Source organism: Mastomys coucha, unplaced genomic scaffold (genome assembly GCF_008632895.1).
Source record: "Mastomys coucha isolate ucsf_1 unplaced genomic scaffold, UCSF_Mcou_1 pScaffold23, whole genome shotgun sequence".
NCBI lineage: Eukaryota > Metazoa > Chordata > Mammalia > Rodentia > Muridae > Mastomys > Mastomys coucha.
In genome coordinates, this window is record NW_022196906.1 from 109469652 (window position 1) to 109478257 (window position 8606).

Below are 8606 nucleotides of genomic sequence, written 5' to 3' on the forward strand. Positions count from 1 at the left end.
GGGGGTGGGGGGTGGAAGGTGAGGGGTAAGACTGTGGCTTACTGTTTCCTCAGTTTAATCAAGGGTGGTGCAGCTCCAATGAATGAGAGAATTTACATGCAGAGCTGCAAAGGAGGACGTCACTGTATTTTCTGGGTAAGAAATGGCTGTGTTCATCCCGTCCAGTGGAACAGAATAATTATGTGTGTTCCGTTGTTTTATAATAGTCATCCTGCCAATAAAGCACCATCTCTGTCTTTCAAGAGGAGCCGGAGTGCTAGCATTTATTTCTGAATAAAAGAGAGGGATGCATAAAAGCTTTCCAGGTAAAAATCCTCTACACATCTAAATATGAAGAGTAATATTTCTGAATTTATCTTTTTAAAACTTATTCACTTTATATCTCTCTCACTGCCCCTCTCCCAGTCACCCTCTCCCACAATCCTTCTCCCATGCCCCCTCCCCTCCTCCTCTGAGTGGGTAGAGGTCCCTGTGGGTATCCCTCAACCCTGGCACACTAAGTCTCTGTGAGGCTAGGCACATCCTCTCCCACTGAGGCCAGACAAGGCAGCCCAGCTAGAAGAACATATCCCACACACAGGCAACAGTTTTTGAGATAACTCCTGCTCCAGTTGTTTGAGACTCACGTGAATAGCAAGCTGCACATCTGCTGCATATGTGTGGGGAGGCCTCGGTCCCGCTGGTGTATGTTCTTAGGTTGGTAGTTCAGTCTCTAAAAGCTCCAGGTTAATAGTCTCTGTTGGTCTTCCTGTAGAGTTCCCATCCCCTTCAGGATGCAACCCTTCCTCCTATTCTCCCACTATTCTCCCACAAGAGTCTCCAAGCTCCATCCACTGTTTGACTCTGTGTGTCTGCATCTGTCTGAGTCAGCTGCTGGGTGGAGCCTCTCAGTGGACAGCCATGCTAGACTCCTGTCTGCAAGCGTAACAGAGCATTATTAATAGTGTCAGGGATTGGTGCTTGCCCTTGGTAAGGATCTCAAGTTGGGTCTGTTATTGGTTGGCTACTCTTTCAGCTTCTGCTCCATCCTCTGTCCCTGCCTTTCTTATAAATAGGGTAAATTTGGAGTCAAAAGTTTTGTAGATGGGTTGTGTCCCTATAGCTCCACTGGATGGAATTTGAGAATATCATCCTGAGGGAGGTAAACCAGACCCGAAAGGACATCAATGGTATGAACTCATTTATAAGAAGATATTAGCCATAAAGTACAGGATACCCATGCTATATACTTCACAGACCCACGGAAGCTCAACACAAAGGAAGGCTTAAGTGAGAATGCTTGAATCTCACTTAGAAGGGAAATAAAATAGTCATAAGAGGAAGATGGAAGGAGGGAACTGGGTGGGAGAGGGGAAGGGGGTGGGGGTTGAGACCAAGTGTGGGGAGGGACGGGAGAGATGACCCGATAACCATGAGAATGAATGGAAATCTGCAGCCGACAGGGGTGGGGTCAGAAGCAGCTCCAGGACAAGACAGGGACCTTGGATAGGGATAAGCCCGTCAATGGGGTGACCTTAGCTGTGACTCATAGCACTGGGAATATGGAACTTGAAGAGGGCACCGCCTATAACCAGGCAGCAACCAAATCTATCTCTTTATGGACAGTACCCAACAGAAGACAGGCAAAGCTCCGTGTTAGTTAATTAAGAGGCGAAACCCTGAATGAGACTGGCCCCACTTGGCTCTGCTCACACTGCAGTAGATTGATTTTGAGGACAACAGAAGCCCTCTGTCAGCCACAGGACCACTGGTGTTCACAGGTGACATCCTCTACCCGCCCCTCAAAGGTGGGGTCTGGAGACTGCAGGTTAATCCTTTGATACTCTATCTGTTGAGAGATGCCCCACCCCCCACCCTGATAGCTTTTGTGACTTTAATCATTTGTGGCTAACAGTGATCTGAACATATTACTGTTATCTTGACTGTTTCAGGAGAAGGGTAAGAAAAAGATGCATTCACATAACTTTATCACAGAATGCTATTATAAATGTTTTATTTTATTGCTATTTATTGCTGGTGCCAATCTATGCCTAATTAAATGCTCTTATAAGTACATCTATATAGAAAAAAAACCAATATACACAGGGTGGGGTACTATAAGCAATGGCATATACTAGAATTGGGGTTCGTCCCTCTCATAGATAAGGTGTACTTCTGTATCCAGTCAAGTGATATAGTACAGTGAACGGATACCAGCAGCCAGCTGTTTTCCGCCTCTTGGGATGCTTGCTGTTGGAATCTAGGGTGTTAGGAAGCTCCTCTGCCCTTGCCTGGGCTGTTGAGATGACATCTAGTGGAGTACAGGTGAACTGACCCGATGAAATGCCAGCTGAGTTAGCAGAACTTGATTGCTGTTTAACAATGACCTGTTACTTGAAACAATTACCGTGAGTTGGTTTGCTGCTTAGAAACTACCAGCTGGAATAGTGCCCTGAATAGAATGTGAAGGAAGGGAAGCCATGCTAGTGTGGATCCTGTGGAAAGGCACCGGGAGGGAAAGGAAGACATCAACAGTGCAGTGTTTGCCCCACGAGGAGAAGGCATGAGCTCAATCACCAGACCTATGCAAAAAAAAAAATGTCAAGTGTGGTGGCATGTGCGTGTAAGCCCAGGGCTGGGGAGGTAGAGACAGGCAGTTCCCTGGGGGCGTGGGGGGGGCTTGCTGGCTGTGTAGCCTGGCCTCCCTGGCAAATTCCAGACACTTGAGAGACCCTGCCTCCAAGAAAAGAGACTGAGATGGTACCTGAGGAGCCACAGGTAAGGTTGACTTCTGGTTCACACACACATATACATACACACACATGAAAACATACAACACATACACACAGAGGCCTTGCAGACTTCTCTTTGCTCTTGCTTTGACATAACTGGAGGGCAGGAGATGTGTGGCCCAGCTGCTCATTGATCCAGCCAACACCCAGCCTACGTCTAGGTATTAGAGGCCAACCTAGACCAACCGGCCTCCCCTCTCCCGATCACTAATGTATGGGCGAGCTGGTAGACTAGAGCATCTTGGATGTTCATCCGACTGGAGCAGTGTTGGTCTCTGTCATTGCTGGGATGTGGAGAGACAAGAGGCAACACCAGCTTGTCCGATTTCTACCGTCTTATGACAAGTTAGGAAAACAACTGTCAAGCGCCATGTATGACTGGTAGGGAGTGAGCATAGATGACCATGACACATATATAAAGAAAGGTGACATGTTAGGAAAAAATATTTTACAGTAGCACCCGTAAGTGATAAATGAAAATAACTATGGACACAAGAATAACACTTTAAAATAGAAGATACAGGGCTGGAGAGGTGATAGCTTGGTCAGTAAAGAGTTCACGTGTAAGTACAAGAACCAGAGTTTGATCCCCAGAGCCCATGTAAAAAAATGATAGTCTCACAGATGCAGGAAGCTCCGGGGAGATGGGGACACAGATCACTGGGATTCGCTCACCAGATAGTCTAGACTTTCCAAATCGATGAGCTCCAAGCCACTGGAAGAATCTATTTCAAAGGGAAAGGCAGGAATGGTGGAAGGCACCTGAGGACACAATGTTGTCTTCTGATACACATATAAACACACATGCCTGCACTCACAGGAATACACAGAAAATGGAGTACTCTGAAAACAAGTGATTTAAGGCTTCGTGTACTGGCCCAAAAGTCTCACGTTGAGAGAAAGCAACGGTTCTGTCGTCGATTGAAACACTTTCCTTTCGGCACTGGATGTTCCTCAGCACGTGGCTGTGTGGCTGGACACCGTGTCTGCTAAGCTGCACAGGAGAAGGTGAGCGCAGGTGACATTCAAAGGCGCCTCTATCACTTCCACATGGCAGTTATCCAGGATCTGTCACAAGATGAAACCCACCACGACTGCCTTTCCCTTTGTGATTTTAGAAAGAATATGTGCTCTGACAGCTATGACAGAACAGGTGGATCTTGGAAAGCTGTCAGAGGAAATGTAACAGTCGTTTTAAAAGCTTTAACAACACCTGTTCTCTGGCATTTACTGTTCTTCTAAGAGTCAGCACAAGGAGCTCTTCCTGTTACGTGGATCAGAACGCAAACCCTTTCTGATTGGGTTTTCCTGAAAATTGGTGTGCTTGGAGACTTAGCTATTTTTTTAAATTATTTAATTATTAATTAGTTTCTGTTTTCTGAGACAAAGTTTCTTTGTGTAGGTCTGGATGTCCTGGAACTTACTTTGTAGAGCAGGCTGACCTCAAACTCACAGACATCTGCCTGCCTCTGCCTCCCAAGTACTGGGATTAAAGGTGTGTGCCATCATGCCTGGTGACCTAACTGTTTTCAAAGCCTTGGTTTGGTCTTGGGTGTTGTGGCTCCCATATGATTTGGATGCTCTGCTGTGGCCCAGGGCAGGAGCTTCACACATACGTACGTACGTACACACACACACACACACACACATACATACATATGTATATATGTATATATATATATACACACACACATATAGTATTCACATGACAATACCATCTCAGCTTAATGAGTCACTCAGCATACAAGCTGTTGGTGAACATTTGCTCTGGTCAGCAATGGGTGTAGGTAGGTACCTTAGTGATGTGAAACTTTAGCTTTATCTTTGCAAGTTTTGGTCGTATCACAAGATTTTCGGAAGATTTATTTGTTACATTAATAGTATATGCAGTCCCCAGCGTCTGTGGGCCTAGGGTTGGCATGCAGGGGATTATTAACTTTCACTGTTAGTTTTTATGAGGACTGGCACTCAGTAGTGTTCGTGTCTAATGGCTCTGATACGTCCTGAAGACAGCACTATGGAGAGATCCACAGAGCTTAGAAATGCATCTCTGTCCACTGCTGAGCCACTCCTGACATTGACCTTTGGGCATGTGTGTGGTGTCGGTGAGGATTAGAGGCCAACACTGGGTGTCATTCCCATGAACCTCGGTTTCTGAGATAGCATCTCTCTCTAGGACCCTGAGGCTTATTGTTTCCACAATGTTGACTGGCAAGACAAAAATCTGCCTGGCTTTGTCTCTCTCGTGCTGGGATTACAAGACTGTGCCCGCTACTCCTATCTTCTAACTGGGTGCTGGGCATCAAACTCATGTTTAGACACTTGTGCACCAAACACTTTGCCAAGTAACCCATCTTCTCTCCTTTGTCTCGAGACTGTGAACTTCATTATACCCATACACCTCTGTCCATCTTCAGGACTGTGATCACCTCCTATTGGGGTGCTTCACACTGGGCAACTAACCTACCTCTGCTTGCCTTCTTCCTCCTCTGCACCGTAATGCGGGTAGAGCACTGGTCAGTGTGGGCACCAGAACTTGGCTGTGCAGCCTTGTGATGGTTGTGGGTCGGAGGTAGTACTCCCCTCTCTGCAGGTGTGCACACCCACAGCTGACCTGCAGTACTTCCTGCATCTCTTCTCTGACTCCGAGCTTGAATCAGTGACCTAGTTCGGTCAGCAGGAAATGTGTCACAAAGTGTGTCACAAGCTGAGGGTGGCTTGTATGGTCGCGCTGGGTCTTTTGCTCTTGTGTTATTGAAGAACTTGTTCTAGACGGCTTCTGGTCCAGAACTGCAATTAACCCTACTCATGTCTGCACCCCAGCTACCTGAGATGGTGGTTCGCACCCTTGAGAGAGAATCATAAATGTTTACATATCATTTGAAGGCATGGATACAGCCCAACATGGCTAATAAAAATTTCAAATTGGAAAATTTAGAACTGTGTTGTTTCATGTTGTATAATAATGTGAGACAGTTTGGTAAATCCCTTCAACAAATAATTATGATGCATCTGTTTTTACAGTTTTGACCACATCTGGTAGGTCTTACAGGATTCCAATTTCCTTTCATAATATAGCTTTTAATGAAATGAAAATTTAGATCTCTCCTTAGATGGTATCTGGCATTCTGTTTCTCTCTCTTTTCAATGTGTAATTTCCAAAAAAAGGCAAACAAATGAGTCCTATCCAGATCTAGAGTGAGTGCATGCCAACCATTCAGCTAGCTAGCTAACCTGCAAGCTAGTAAGATAGTAACAATGATTCCATGACCATAGGAAGAACAGTTACTTCTAGCCATTAGCAGGAGAGATGTTAAAGTAGAACTTTTAAGATATATAAAACCAAGTAATGTTCTGCGGGGCAATACACACAAGCCTGAGGCCCTGCAGGACTGTGGACGGAAATGGAAATCAACCAAATGAGGACAGCACTAGCAGCCTGCGTGGACAAAGGCGTAGCCGCAGTCACTTACAGACTGGAGCATGCTCAGCACGGGAGAAAGGGGAGAGGACGGAGCTGTCTGAATCTGGAGCAGAGGAGCGTGGGTAGTTTATTAGGAAGTGAAGCACGCCCTCTGACTGGTTAGCAGCGTGCAGTGGCTTCCTCGGATTGGATGCACTCAGGGACCTGTCAGTGACAGATCTCTGGGGTCAGTGGTCATGGACTGTTGCTTGGTTTCCTGGACCGTTACTCTAGACAGTGGTCTGGCTTACTAGAAATCAGCCTGACTGTAAGTCTGAAATCGGCTGGCTTCCAGGGGTGGCCACTCTTGGTAATGGGTTGGTTTCCTGAGCAGATCTCTGCAGGGCCTGGGTGAGAGTTCTGTTTTGATATATGGCCTGGCAAATATCCATTCATTTGCATACCCCATCTGTCATGGAGAACCATACCTACTCATTAACAAGGAGCGTCAGGATTTGGGTTCCATTCAAATAAGTGGCAAGCCAAGTACATCGTCCAAGGGAGAAGAAGTAACCTTCTACATAAATGTAGTCAACAGCACTCTAGTAAGATATTGAAAAGTCGCTCTGTTTTCTCTCTACCCTATTTCCAAGTTTTGAACACCTTTGTGTTAGGAAAGGATTAAAGCAGAAAACTGGGAAAAACCACAATCTTGGGTAAAGTAGGAACTGCATGAGACATACACCCTTCAATCATGTCAACATCAATCGAAACAGGAGGAAAGCACAGGATTCACAAGGTCTGTGTTGAATGCAGGCTGAGAAACAGTCTAATCTGCTTTACGGAGCATGAAATTTGTATTTTTAAGCCTTTGTCTCATTGACTCTGTCGTCTGTTTCTCAATTGGTTCCCGATTCAAAAGTCAGAGAGACAGATCTTGTCTATTTTTTCTGCTCGTGTCTTAACACTAATTACTTCTTACAAGATATCATTCAATAAAGCCAGATTGATAGGATCTATATCACAGGCTCTCTTGATCAATGAAACAAGAGCAACCAGACACACAAACCTTTTTGATTCCAAATGCCGTGATTTTCCCATGAGGGTTGGGTCCAGAACAACCATTCCCATCTCTGAAAAAAATTTTTTTTTTCTTTTTGAGAAGGTTTCTCAAAATCCTCAAATTCTTATTGGTAGGTATTTGAACTTCGCTTTACCACCCCACTCCCACCCCGCCAATTATAGATGGTAGGGAGAATCACATAGCTACTTTTAAGTGTCTTAGATGTTGTATTGCTGTTTTACCTACAGACAACATTGTTAATTTTGCTGGGCATCCAATTATGAATCAGTATTGTCTACAATGACATCAGACAGTATTTAAATTTTTTAAATTTATTTTTTACTTTTATTTTATGTATATGAGTGCTTTGTCTCTGTGTACGTGTAGGCATCATATACATGCAATAACATCAGAGGAGGAAGCAGGCACAAGGTCCCCTCCACCCCAGAACTGGATTTACAGATGGTTGTGAGTGGCTCTTACCTAGAGTCCCAAGACTGCATTTTAATGTGAAAAGGTCTCAAAAATATACCATTGGCTAAAACCCCAGAAGCTGAAAGAACTGGCGGATCATGAGAAAATAGCAAATTCATATTTATATTTTAACTTCTATTTCTCCTGTGCCTTTTCAAGAGTCACAATATGCACTTTACGAAATTGTGCAGTGTCATTTGAGGCCAGACATCAATCAACAGGTTGTCCACTAGATGTCACTACACCCCCATACTGAAGGGACACTCTTGACATTCATCTGATGACAAAAAAGAAAAAAACCTAAGTGGTCAGGTCACATACATCCTTCCCTCCCAACACATTGTCCCTGAGGGTGCTCCCATGCACCCTCATGCAAGACGGGCTTACATTGCTTTGGTCACTGACTGATGGATACCCAGAGACCGTTTATTTCCACATTCTCTTGTTTACTTCTCATTAAACATGGCAGGCTCCCACAGAATGGAGGTGGGCAATCGATGCTGTGTTGCACTGTGTTAAGTTAATGACATAGAATGGAACTCAATGCCAAGGCCATCTGACACACCGATAAATGACTCTCTCAATCATGTGCTTCATGGTTAATGGTCCCCATTGAGAACCGTTGGACATTGGTGGCTATTGCCAGATTAGCTCCGGTGTTCTAGGCTGTAAGCCACTGGAACTCAATGCTACTCTCAACACTTCTTTTGCTGTGTACAAAAAGTGGTGCAGAGGGCTTTTCTGGAAAACAGTATGGGCAAAGAGAGAATCCAGGAGGAAGGAGCTAGGTAAGTGTGTGTGTGTGTGTCAGGAGAAAAGGGAGGCCATGTACAGTGAGCAGGCCCTGCTCTAGGGAGGCCGTGTACAGTGAGCAGGCCCTGCTCTAGGGAGGCCG